Consider the following 14,800-nt stretch of genomic DNA (forward strand, 5'->3'; position numbering starts at 1 on the left):
AGCACCGTCACCTCCATTGGGGTGAGGACATGCAGCCATGTCTGTCCACCATCCATTCTTTGCTGTTCCCTCCTGTTAGGTACCACCGTGCCCAGTGAGAGAGGGTGCCAGTGAATGCATTGCAATGTGTTAGGGTGATGTGAAGTCATAGCTGAATAGCTGGCAGTATGTGGAAATTGTGAGATCTGGGTGTGGGCTTTGCAGAAATGGTAGGTGTGTGAGGGTGAGCTGGAACATATGAATGTTAGGCATGAGACCTGATTGCTAGAGAATGTTGATGCGTGAGTGAAGTGGTTAGGTGAGTTAGGCAATGTGTTAGGTTGGTGCAGTGGCGGGTAGGTGATGACATTTGAAGATACATTGACTGGCCTTGACCACTCAAGTGGGGTTATTGAACTTTTTCTGGCACTGTAGCTAGATCTTCAGGACCAGATTCCTTGCATTTAGCTCTGTGGCTATCTTCCCCCATTCCATTCAGAGTGGAAGGCATCCTGACCTCCTGCAGAGAGATGAACTCTTTACTCCTTTCCACGTCCTGTAATAAGGCCTCTACAATGTTGTGTTGGCAAACCTGGGAGCACCGACTGCTCCATATGTAGCCAATCAGCAGCACTTTCAGTATAACACAATCATGGAGATTTGCAGGCAGCACAAAATTAATAATATTCAAAATAAAAGTGGAAATTTTAATCACACGCCCTATCCTTCAGGCTCAAATGGTGCCAGGAGCCTGTGTCTGCCCAGGAGGTTGGGCTGGGTTGAACTGTCACCAGCTCTGAGCCCCTCCCCGCTCACTGCACATTCTTTTGGGCATCAGGTAATCGTGCAGTCTGATCCCTGTCCCTGCTCATGGACGTTATCCAACTTTAGCTCAATTTTTACAACATCTACCACAATATCTTGATCAAACTTCTCTTATCCTCATCAAAGAATTCAGTCAAGCTGGTCAGACATGATTTGCCTTTAACAAGTATATGCTGGCTCACCTTGATGAAGTCACATCTTTCCAAATGAGTTTGTTTTGTCCCTGATGATGGTTTTTAGTAACTTCCCCACCACTGATGCTAGGCTACTCGTCTGATTCTCCTGCTTTATCCATGTCTCCTTTCTTAAGTAGTGGTATAACATTAGCAGTCCTCCAGCACTCCTCCTGTATCGAATGGGGATTAAAAGATTGTGGCTAATGCCTGTGCTATTTCTACTTTTGTTTCCCCCAGCAGCCTAGGATAGTTCCTATCTGCACCTTTCATGCAATATCATCTATCGGACATAATTGAAACTATGCTCACCCTATAGTAATAATAGGAAAACATTTTATTATCCGTAGTCACTTGTTATTAAAACATTCACTAACTACAGAGAAGTGACATTTGTTCCTTCACCTAAATATTACAGCTTCAGGAGCTGGATACTCTGAATTATTATTGGCTTTTGGAGGCAGATTTAAGGTGGTAAATGGAGTAAGACAGAATCTTCAAGGCTACCAATTCAAAATTGCAACTATGCTGTATCAAGATTATTCTTCCAAAAAATCTCCAGTCCCTTTAATGGCAGGAGACTGATCTGTTGCATGTAAATTGGATCAGGGATCCAACTAGCTAACCCCTTCTTCCCAACTTCTGTCCCAAATAATTACAGATACTAGGGAATGGCAGTAGGAACTATAGGAAGATATTCAAGAGGCGGAGAACACATTGAGGAAGTCATTTTGTGTGCTGCTACTGAAGGTTGATATTATTTTGATCTCTTTAGCATTTTGGACGTTCAGTCAAGACTTTTGCTCTCCATTTTACTCAGCTCTGCTTTGTACTACTGTTTTGTACTGAGGACATGGATTTCTCAATTGGAATACCTCTGTTCTTGAGTTATAAAGAAGGGGATGAGCACATGAAAGAGGGTGAATTAAAGGTTTTGAGTGTGAGGCGTCACAGAAGGCATTGCTTCATTACAGGCACATACCCACTGAACAGGGTCTACTGACTAAAAAGGACTTACTTAGACTATCTAAGCTCTGCACCTCAGAAGGTTCCAATTCTTTCTGGAGGCTGTTTGGTTGATATACGACCTGCTATCCTGATATCCTGTAACCCACATGCACCAGGGAATAGCTTTATCTGTGGCAATCAAGGTCACCATTGGTGTAAAATATTCATGAATCCTTCCAGGCAACATCTGGTCACAATTTTTTGTTAATGGGATATGGGCATCACTGGCCAGGCCAGCATTTATTGCCCTCCCTAGTTTAGATGGCATTTAAGAGTCAACCACATTTCTGTGGGTCTGGAGTCACATGTAGCCAGACCAGGTAAGGACAACACATTTCTTTCCCTAAAGGAGTTTAGTAAACCAGATGGATTTTTACAACAATTAACAATGGTTTCATGGTCATTAGACTTTTAATTCCAGATTTGTATTGAATTCAAACTCCATCATCTACTGTGGTGGGATTTGAACCCAGGTCCCCAGAACATTACCCTGTGTCTCTGGATTACTAGCCCAGCAACAATACCACTACACCATTGCCTCCCCTTGCATATTCACCACTGCATCACAAAAATCATTGATACTCTATGCACTTAGACTGTGTAATTCATATTCTTTCCAATGAAAGCAGAAGGAACTACTCAGTTCTACCAACTTGGCAGGGTTGCCACAGGGACAAGGAGCAATCAATGGAACATACATGACAGCAAAGGCCGATATGAAAACCTCTTCCTGCAGGGGATAGAATTGATCAGCAATCTATCATCCTGATACATGTCCATAGTCACGAAACCTGATATTATTGATTGGTCACATGACAGAAGCTGCATGAGAGCTTCCTGCATTTCTGATATTGATATGCAAGATAAGGCAATTGGAACTGTATGATAGCTGGGCATTTGTAAATGAAAAACTTCCCTGTTCATAAGAGTGAGTGAGTCTTATGTTTCCAGTAAGGCTTTCACAGACAGAATGGAACAACAGAACAAGAAGTGTCACAGAGTAAACGATAGAAATTCTTGGCTGGAATTTTATGCACCCCACCCCCCCATCCACCCCCCCCCAACACCCCAGGAACTAACTGGTAGGTGGGGGTTGGTAAGATCGGTTGGGATGGCTGCGGGCACCATGCCCATTGCCGACCCGCCTCTGCTGGGATTTTACCAATGACAATGTTGGTGTTGGGCGACCTGCTCACCCTGGGACCATTTGAGGCCCTTAAATGGCCAACTAATGGCCCCATGAGGGCTTCTTGTCACCATCACATTTTAACAGTGGTGGGAGTGCCCATACCCTGGCAGCCTGACTTTGGGCTCGGGGCTGGGTCAGGATGGTGGTACTTCCTGCTCAAGCACTCTCTGCCCCTGGAGGGTACCCCAGCAGAAACCACTAGGTTTTGATGCCCCCCACCCCCAGCCTCCTGATCGTAGCTCTCTGCCCCCTCACCGGAATCTGCCTGACTCGTCTCAGAGAGCCCACCCCAATTACCATCACTGGGTGGGACTGGTGCAGGGTACAGTCCCAGCAGTGGCCACTGGAGCTCCTGGTGGCACCATGGGACTGGAGGTGGTGGCTTAGTGATAGTGTCACTAGACTAGTAATCCAGAGGCCCGGGCAATTGCTCTGGGGACAGGGGTTCAAATTCCACCATGTCAGCTGGTGGAATTTAAATTCAATTAATAAAATCTGGAATTGAAAGCTAGTTTCAATAATGGTGACCATGAAACTATTGTTGACTGCCATAAAAAAAAACCTATCTGGTTCATAATATCCTTCAGGGAAGAAAATCTGCCATCCTTACCTGGTCTGGTCTACATGTGACTCCGGATCCACATTAATATAGTTGACTCTTAAGTGCCATCTAAACGGCCTAGCAAACCACGCAGTTCAAAAGCAATTAGGGATGGGCAACAAATGCTGGATTTGCCAGTGATGCCCACATCCCATGAAAGAATAAATTTTTAAAAATTGTGGATCCAGATGGATCCTCTGAGTAGCTGACATCATTCATACAAACATATGAATTAGGAGCAGGAGTAGGCCACTTGGCCCCTAGAGCCTGCTCTGCTGTTCAACAAGATCACGGCTGGTCTAATTTTAACCTTAACTTCACATTCCTGCCTACCCTTGATAACATTTCACCCCCTTGCTTATCAAGAATCTATCTACTTCTGCCTTAAAGATATTCAAAGACTCTGACTCAACCACCTTTTGAGGAAGTGAATTCCAAAGCCTCTCAACCCTCTGAGAGAAAAAATGTTTCCTCCTCTGTCTTAAATAGGTGACCCTTATTTTTAAACAGTGGCCCCCTAGTGTTAGATTCTCCCACAAGAGGAAACACAAGATTCTCCCACAAGAGGGCCTCCTGCTCAAACCGGCTGAGAATGGCTAACTGCGCTTGGCCACCGCCAGTCCTCACACACTCTGACACGTTATGAGCATTCTTCTCCTGAAAATGAGAGAAGAGCATGGATTTGTGCAAATTGCACATGGATTCTCTTCACGCACTGCCCACCCCAACCAGAGTGGGACATATCAGGGCTCCAGTGCCTCCTCACCCTGCTGCTGCCAAACACTCACACAAGGATGCTAGGCCTGTTCCCCACACCCACACCTCCCATGGACGCATGCTGCCTACATCACATTAGGCACCGGTTGGTATATCCTTCCATAGCAACGCGGCACAAGTACATGAAGCGCAGAGGGCAGCAGATGGTTCATTGCCACGCCACCTTGAAGCTCCCCCCCCAGCATGTCATCACCTTGACTTGGACATGTCCTGCAGTTCAAACACAGTGCCTAGGTACAGCTCCTCCAGGTTACCCCCAAAGCAGTCATGTGGGTTTCAGTGTACCACATGCTGCGGGCACAGAACCCATCTCTTCACCACCCTCTCAGGCTGACCTCGGTATGGGCAATATCTGCTGGCCCACCCAGCAAAGGACACATGCCGTCAATGATTCAATGCAGTCATTGCACTTAGACTTGGGGTTGGGCAGGGGGGCGTCAGCAGGGGGGAAAGCCTACCTGTTGGGTTAAGTGACCAATGCCAACATTGTCCTCACCCTTACAGAGTGCAACAAGTCATTGAAGTGCTTGCGACTCTGGATCCAGGTGTACCACACCACTTTGCAGGAGTTCACCACCTCCTCCCAGGCACGTTTCGTCATGTGGGGGGTCTCCTCCTCCTGTCCTGGGGAACCAGCATCTCTCGCTGTGCTGCCACCTCCTTGAGGAGGGCAGCAAGGCAGTCATCAGATAAACAAGGGGCACATTGGCCCCCCGCCCTACCCTCTGGACTGTCCTGCCCCGATGGCCTACCCTCCGGACTTGCATAACCTCCATTGCCCCTCTGCAGAGCCCTTCGCCCAGCCATTGAGAGCAGCCTTTCCAAGGCTGCCAGGCCTCCCTTCATACAGGCAGCTAGGTCGCCATTGGACCCAGCGGGCTGAGCGCACTGGCTGCCACCCGACCTCTCGCACTATGCACGGGAGTCGTGAAGTACGCTGGGCGGGTCTTAATTGGCCCGCCTGCGCAAAATGGCGGCATAGACCCGCCCGTGCCCGCTCCTGCTCCAGCCCCCTGCCATCCAGAAAATTCTGCCCTAGGATTCTGCAATGCACCTGAAACACAGAACAGGTTGCTTAACTGCACACACAGTGATGTTTGCACTGGAAGAAATATTTCCCTCTTGACAATGGCAGGAGCCTCTAAGCCCAGGAACTGATGCAGTATTGGGAAGAGAAACAGTCAGAAAGCCATGTCATTGAAGTTCCTCCCTTGAAGAAGACATTCCTAACCGTGTAATCATCTTTCATACAAAGCGTCGGCTCCACTGCTGCAATTTTAGGGAGATGACCTGCACAGCGCATGCTTCTTTTTCTAACTGTCCTTCATGCAATATAAATTACGTGGCACATTTACATTGAGAGACAATAATATAATGCACATAGCACATCACAGGTCACTGGCAGGAGTCCTGACAGACAGAGCACTGTGCAAACTACTGAGGGAAGTCCTGACACAAAGAAAGAAGTGCTCAGGAAACGGGATTACTGCTCTGGGTGCTATGGCACTTGCTGCAATTTTCACGAATGTGTTGTGCTTGCAGCCCAGCTACTCACAGTCATCAGAAAAGAAACAAGTGAAGCAGCTGAAAGAAATGAAAGGAAGAACTTGCACTTCTAGTGTGACTTTCTTAACTCAAGACAACCTAAAGCACTTTTCAGCCATTGAAGTACTTTTGAAGTATATATCACTGATGCAATTTAGATACGTGGTATTAAAAAAACACACATACACCAATAACTAGATAATCTGTTTTTTATTGATGTTGGTTGATGGAAAATGTTTTGCCAGGACACTAAGGAGAACTCCCCTATTCTTCCTTGAAATAATGCCACGAGATTTTTTTATGTCCGTGTGAGAAAGTATATGGACCTCAGTTTAATGTTTCATCTGAAAGATGGTGTCCCCAAAGTGCAGCATACTCTCAGTACTGCACTGCAGTGTCAGCCTAGATTTTATGCTCAAGTACCTAGAATAGAACTTGAATTCAGAGCCTTCTGACTCAGAGGCAAGAATGATTCCAATTAAGCCAGTGCCGACACTAGTTACGAGATTAATGTGGGAAATAAAGGGTTAATACAATTATTATGAGTTATAAAATAAGTTATATTCCTAGAAGCTTTTTCTCTCTCACTGTATTTGTGCTATTTTACCCTTGGCAGACGCACATGCTATTGTTTTCCTAGATGTGCTTTGCTAGCGATGGAGCCACTATAGTCGATAAGCCCAAACTCTTTTCAAGTTGTGGTTTGCTTTCCTTACGTTCTGTACTTTCTCACTAACTTGCACACTAATCATGCCTGGCTTAGCTGAAACTGTATTGTGTATAAATGTATGTTACTGTAACTGCTTTTTGAGATGCTTTGGTTCGCTGAAGCATTCCCCTGCATGCTTGCAATAAAGCTTCCCTGACTTTAACTAACTCCAGACTCCGAGTGGCATTTGTCCCACAACAACTTAGCACCACGAACTGGATCCACTGATGTCTCCAATTAAAGGAAAGTCTCCGCGGACAATAGACACTAGGGTGAGTATTGTTTATTTTATACCACCCGTCTTTAGTTAGGTCTGCCTGACCACTGGGGCTTCCTTGGAACCTCAGGGACTGCAAACAGTTGAATTTGGAGTTGGAGTGGCTGAAAGTAAGGGTAAAAAAATGCTAAAGGATGTTAAAGTGAGACAACATAAAAGATAATAAAGTGAGACAACATTGTGTAGAGTATCACTGACAGCCGACATATAGCTGTGGGAGGGAGTCTTAACGGGTGCTCCTCTGAGGTGAAGAGCTTCACGACTTTGTTACACACCCTGACACAGGGACAGGTGGGTGAGGATACTTAATGGATGTTCCCAAAAGTGAAGAGCCTTGTGCATAGGATGGCTGACAACCAATGTATAGGGTGAGGGAGGGGCTTAGCCGGTGCCCCTCAGAGGTGAAAAGCCTTGCGACTGTTAGTCACCCCAGCAGGGTCAAGGTGGGAGTACTTAACTAGTATCCCCAAAGGCGAAGAGCCTTGTGCATAGGGTCAGGCACCCAGCAGAAGAGATAGGTTGCAAGCACGAGATGGGCGAAAGCCAGTCATGCTACAGAATGTAACCTGAAGGTATGGCAAGCAAGGTGGTGGGCACTCAGGGGCCCATCACAGAATACCTGCTAGGGAAATTCACAAAGGTAAAGAATAATATGATAAGGGATGGCTGGGACCCTCAGTGGATCCCAGGTCAACGGAAGGGAAAAACTTGTCTGTAAGTTGCTGTTTGTGTATTTCATTAGTGTCCTGTGAAAATTTACTTGTGTGTTTGCATGTCAACGTCAAGTGTCTACAAACCTCTGCACTAAAGTTTGGTTAATCTTTTGTGTTCTGGTCTTGCGATTACATTTTTAAATGAGGGGCAGAGGAAATGTGAGCTTTGGTTGCTTTGGATTGTTCCTCGTCGAAACCTCGAAAGACCCCCCCTTTCCCCCCACTGCCGCTTAATGTTTCGTTCAGAATATGTTTTGAGAATAAGAAAATTTTATTGTGTAAATTTACTTTTCCTTTTAGTTTTAGTTACAGTTTTATTTGAAGAAAGAAGAATCAAGACCATCTTTCTTAAGTTTTGGATTGTTTAAGTCAGATGTCATATGAATGAAGAATGGGAAGTGTGTAATGAAGATCTGTGTGAATAATGTGTGTGTGTGACCTTTAATGTGTTTTCTTCCCTAAACTGGAATTTTGCAAAGGAGTCTCAGCACTTTGAGAACAGAGTAGTTTAATGAGTTGGATTAAAGGAAAGCGTAATTAAACAAATCAATGTTTTAAATTATAAGATTTGAGTTGAGATTTTTGGCCAAAAATCACAACTTGAATATGTGTTGATAAACATGTGAGATTTTTAATCTGGATACAAATTCACACACGTGAGAATGGAGTAGCCTTAATGTTCAATAGTGTAAATTGGAATTTGGAAACAACTGATTTCTGAGTTGGTTTGATCTTGGGTTAGAAACTTCTTACAAAGTTTAAAGATTTAAGACTTGGTTCCTGACAAAGTTCTCAAAGGAAGAAAGGGAATTTTTGTTAAAGGTTTAGAAACAATTGAAATGAATTTAAAATGCTGCAATTTTCTGTGCTGAAAAAGAGTTTAAAATGTATTTGTACAACTGCAGCCCGAATTTTCCGCTCACCCACCAATGGGTTTTTAGGTTGGGGGATGGAGCGTGAAATTGAAGGGATGGGATTCCTTCCTGGTTCCCGCCCGCTCCTGCCACACAGAAATTTTACATTGGGGCAGGAAAGGCCTCGGATGGGGACCCCTGTTTGCTCCAACTGATACCCATAAGAGGCCAATAAAAGAGCCAATTCCCACCCAGCCTCAATTTTTAGGCTGGCAGGAGGATTGAACATCCATGGGGGGAGCCTGGAAAAGAATGGTTACACCTTGGTCAGGAACGGTGGGTGGGGGGAGGAGGGCTCCATCAGAAGCCCCTTTCTGAAGTCAGACACCCCCCCTTCCCCATTAAGGTCCAGTGGCCTCCAGACCTTCCTCCCACCCCCACCGGCCTCTGTCCCAAGACCCCGATCGCCCCCTTCATGCACCCTCCCGCCCTGGGACCCCTTGAACATACCTGAGCCTCAATGCTTGAACTTAGGCTCCGATGTCCTCCTGCATTTCTACTTCTGACCACTGCAATGCTGTCACTGCATGGACTGGAGAGCAGCCGGCCAATCAGGTTGACCGGCAGCTCTCTAAGGCAGGACTTCCTCCTGAGTGAGGGGTGGAAGTCCGCCTGCAGCCACTTAACTCTCATTCGAGCGTGAAATGGCTGCGGGGCACCCAGGGTCGGTGAGGATGTGTTCCCTGCCGAGTCTTCAGATGACAGGAAGTGAGACCTGCAATCCGAAAAATTCAGGCCCGTGAAAAGACCAGTTTGTTCTCAAAATATAAAGATAAGCCTGAAGTCTTTAAGAAGTTTGACAGCAATCCAATTTGAATTTTTCGAAACATATGAGCTAAAAAAAAATGCTAAAAATTCAAATTTTACTGACTATTACTTTCAAATTTGGTTAAGTAACAAACATTGGAAATTGAATTTGTTTTAAAGGAGAAAAAGGATAAACTCGAGAGATATTGGGTCTTACAAAATGCTAAAAGGCTTCGAAACAATGGAATTTAATCTAAAATTTGGACCAAGCTGAAGAAAAGCTAACAAAGGAATTTAATAAAACAATTTTAAAACGGAGTTTGGTTTTTGATCGGACTTCCTCGGTGGACGCTTCTTTGGAAATTACGTAAAGTGATGCAATTCCATGCCAAGTTTTTTCTACCGCCCACCCCCGCAACACCCAGTGCAGTTAACCCTTTTGTGCTGATAGCTGCTTCCTTCCAATTCATCACACAACCTTCGGATTGTTAAATGTGTATTGAGCATTATTAGATCTTTAGTTTCTAAATTTACAGACACGGTTGGAAATATTAACCCATATGGCTCTTGGTCAGAGCTACAATGGATTGTTTATGTTTTATTTAAAAAGGTGTTGATAGTTTCCAGCTCTAAATGAACCCAAGAGTTTTGAGAATTAAAGCACAGCATAAACCCTTTGCCTTTCAGAGACTTGGCCTTAGCAATTCAGGCCACTTGTTACCATTTGTTATTTTTCGAGACAAAAGCCAGAATTTTCCCGCCTTGTTGGCTTCGGGTGTCATAGTGGGCAGGGGAGGACAATATGGTGAGAAGACCAAAAATCGATTTTATGCCATTGTGAAACCAGCTTATGATCGTCTGCTCCCCCATCAATGATGGGCCATCTTTCCTGTCGTCCAACATCAGAAGCGTCATCTTAATACATTTGCATCTAATTATAAGCCCTGCTTGCTGAAATCATCCCTCCACACTGGATCATCTGGGCATGTTGGCATGATTGCATGCCAACGTTTTACAACTGTGCATGAACGATGTGCAACTGGCAAGCTGCACTTCACTTGGACTTCGAGGTTTGTTTGCCTACCTTTCTTGGGCAGCACTCTGCAGTCATTAGGGCCAGGCTTCGCAGGCATCACCACATAACATTTAGGGGGATTCCCAGGCAGGTCTCTATCTACCGGACCAGCTGTAAGGTGGGGGTGGCTTTTCAATGGCTGCAGGGCTTGAGGAAGGCGGGGGGAAAAGTGGCCTCAGTAGGGTGAGGGCTGTACTGGAGATGGGGGGAGAATCCCAGGGTGTGTGAGGGAGCTTATGTTGACCTGTACAAGAGGCCTCAAGATGGTGAAGGCTGAGGAGGCAGTCTCCAGAGGAGATGAGGCCAGATGGTGATCTCTGAGGGTTTGTGTGAGAGTGATTGGTGATGTCCCTTGAGCTGGCAGTGAATGAGATACCAATGAATGTGTGATGGCCTTGTGAGTGTATGAGTTTAGAGTGATGAGGTGGTTGCCTTACCCTGGTGGCACAAATGAGATTATTCATCCATTTTCTGCACTGGATGGCTGGACTCTTGTGTGCAGTATAGGCACTGACCACCTCTGCCATCACCTCCCAAGCCAGAGAGGTGAGACTGATGGGCATCCTGCAGCCAGAGCCAGGGTAGGGGACATCGCAGTGGACCTCCAGAAGGCATCCCAGGGATGTGCACTGAATTGGGGAGCTGAACTCTTCTTAGCTTTTGGGGCCAGGTCTTCACCAGTGCCATGCTGGGCTGCAAGCATTGAGAAGTGTGCGTGTGGCTTCAGTTTAAATATGGCACCCTGTGGGTAAATTGGAGTGGCGCCTGCGCAAGGCGGCGTGTTTCTTGTGGCTGCATAATTAATGGGGGTGGGAATGGGATGATACAGTGTGAAAGACCGCCATTGCAGTTGGCAGGTAAAACATCCTTTTTTTCCGCCCGCTACCGCATTTAGTGCAAATCTGGGACGATTCCGCCCAAAGTGTTTGAGTACGGGAGATACAGAAGTCACCTCTAAACTGATTGCCAACACTTCTGTCTCAGATGCAAAACCACCATTTAAAATCACCAAGACTGGGCATAATAACTTGGGACATGAGTTGCTATTTCAAGCATTCAAAGGAAAATTTACCCGACGTTTAAGGGGATAAACAAAATTCTAATTTTCAAAAAAAGGCAAATGGAAAAACAGCCCAGGTGGTTCCCTGATGTCAATAGAAAGTTTGTTTTTGGAAGAAATAAATTGAACACCAAGCTGAACACTAACAAAACCTGCCAGCCCAACAACACTGCTTTTCAAATTTGGGACAATTTTAAAATGAAAAAGTCAGGCACAATCTAATGGGTTACTTCTGAGAAAATAAAATGTTATTTAAAGAAAACACAAACATGCAAAATATGCTAATGTCTGGAATTAAGTGGGAATGTTTGATTTCTGTTTTAAATGTGATGAAAGTATAATCATTTTCATTACATTTTTCTGTTTTATTGCGAAGTAGGTTTATGGGGGTAAGTATAGTTGGATCTGTGTGTGATTTAATTACATTTCGAGTCAAGTAGACTGCAAGATTGAAATCATCAAAAGAAACTAGGTGCTTGACATGCTAATGAGTAAACATGGATGCTGGCTTAGCATGTAAGGTGTGAAGGGAATTTCCATTTTTTAGATAAATGAAGAGATTTGGATTTCAAAAGGATCTTAGTCTGTTTACAACTAGCCAGATAAGCAAGGCTAAGGAATGTGTTTATTTTCCCCAAAGGTTACTGACAATATATTGGCAACATGAAAGTTTTTATATTATGAAGAAGATACAGTTTCAAAGACATATGGAACAATAGAATTTACATATTAAAAAGAGAGAAACATATATAAAGGAGAATGAAAGGCTAAGTGTCAGAAGGCCATGTAAGATCTAACAGGAGTGTGTGAAATAGCTTTAATGAAGCTTCCAGCATTTGTGCATAAGTCTGCTATATAACAAAACTGAGGTTGGGGAAAGCCATTTGGAATTCCACTGTCAAGTGGGTATTGTGTGAACTTGCTGATTCTGTTTTAAATCTAAAATCTATTTTGGTCTGTCGCCTTAAAGGGGGTGTAACTGGGGGTCAGGTTAATTAGGAATTTTAGGAGTTATTATAGTAGTAAATAATTGTAGTCTTACCTATGTGCTTGAAATATTTTATATTTTATTAATAAATATTTTAATTTAATTTTTAAAATCTCTAAAGATCTTGGTGGACTTATTACTCCTGAATTCAGTGCACACATCTCATAATAAATACAAATTGCAAAACCGTTGTGACAGTGCAACCAAGTTTCCCTTGTGGATTTGGTCCACCTGGCACACACCATCTGCCACGTCATAACATCACTACAAGTACTTTACCATCATTAAATAATACACCCACCACTGAGATTTAGTTCATTTTAACCTCATTAGAAAGGAGCACCTGTTGACAACTGATAGGCTTCCTGATTTCCACTGGAAAGATTATGAAGAAAACTGGTAATTCTGATACTGCTTGGTTGACCCGGCAGCTGAGGAGTTTCCATTAAACTTGTTCCTGTTTGGAAATGAGTGGGATTCACTTATACTTTGACATGATTGACTCCTATACTAGACTCACTCCTGATTTCATTCTCATAATTGTTTATAGCCACAAGCCCACCTGAATTTATTTAGGATATTTTTCCTGTTCTTTATTTGCACACGGCCTTATATAGCCTGACACAAAAACAAAATATTGCCCATGCTTTAAATCTGAAATTAAAAACAGAAAATGCTGGAAAACACCCAACAGATCAGGCAGCATTGGGACTCCACGAAGGTTCAGTGTTTTCTAGGATTTTGTGTTTTTATATCTTATTAGCCCAGAGGCCATATTCTTAGAAGTCAATAGCATTTGGCAGTTCTTAGCAGCTCTGATCTACAGGTTGGATTTAGAATTATGTTACATAAGAAACAGGAACAGAAGTAGGATGTTCAGCCCCTCAAGCTTGCCCCACCAGTCATGGTTAACCTAAAATTAGTCTCAACTCTACTTTCCTGCTTGTTTCCCATTACCGTTGATGCTTCTATAGTTCAAAAATCTGTCTATATCAGCACTGAATATTATCAATGACCCAGCCTTCACAGCTCTCTCGGGTAGAAAATTCTAAAGATTCATGACCCTCTGAAAGAAGAAATTCCTCCTCATCTCCATCTTAAATGGGTGACCCATTATTCTGAAACAATGTCTTCAGTTCTAGATTTCCTCACAAGGGGGAACATATCTACCCTGTCAAGATCCCTCAGAATCCTAAGTGTTTCAATAAAATCACTTCTCATTCTTCTAAACTCTGATGAGTATCAGTCCAACCTGCTCAACCTTCTTCATCCCGGGAGTCAGTGTAGTGAACTTTCTCTGAACTGCCTCCATGCAAGTATATGCTTCCTTAAATAAGGTAACCAAAACTGCATCCAGTACATCAGGTGTGATCTCACCAATATCCTGTATCCTACTTTTATCCGCCATCCCCCTTGCAATAAGGCCAACATTCTATTTGCCTTCCTAATTACTTGCTGTACCTGCATGCTAACTTTTTTGTGATTCAAATACGAGGTTGCCCACACCCTTCTGTATCAAAGCATTCTATGGTCCCTCTCCACTTAAATAATATTTTGATTTTCTGTTCTTCCTGTCCAACCTGAATAATTTCACATTTTCCTCACACTATACACCACCTGCCAAATTTTTTGTCCACTCACTTAAACCATCCATATCACTTTGCAAACGTTGTATCCTCCTCAAACGTGCCTTCCCTCCTATCTTTGTATCATCAGCAAATTTGACTATATTTGATCACTTCATGTAAGTAACTAATATAGATTGTAACTAGTTGAGGCCTAGCACTGATCCCAGTGGCAGTCCACTAGGTACACTCTGCCAACCTCAAAATGACCCATTTATCCCAACTCTCTGTTTTCTGTTAGTTAGCAAATCCTCATTCCATGCTAATATATTACCCTCAATACCATGAGTGCTTGCTTATCTTGTGTCGTAACCTTTTATGTGGCACCTTACCAAATATCTTTTGGAAATCGAAATACATGACATCTACTGGTTGCCCTTTATCAACCCTGCTTGTTACATCCTCAAAGAATGCTAACAAATTTGTCAAACACAATTTCCCCTTCCTCACATCCTCCCCGCCCATTCCCCTCCAACCTCTAGGGGAGAACGTGGGGTAGTGGTAATTTCAACAGACCATTAACCCAAAGGCCCAGATTAGTGCTTTGAGGACAAGGAGTTCAAAGCCCACCATAGTAGCTGGTGGAATTAATAAA

This window comes from Cetorhinus maximus, chromosome 15, assembly GCF_964194155.1.
Source record: "Cetorhinus maximus chromosome 15, sCetMax3.hap1.1, whole genome shotgun sequence".
Classification (NCBI taxonomy): Eukaryota; Metazoa; Chordata; class Chondrichthyes; order Lamniformes; family Cetorhinidae; genus Cetorhinus; species Cetorhinus maximus.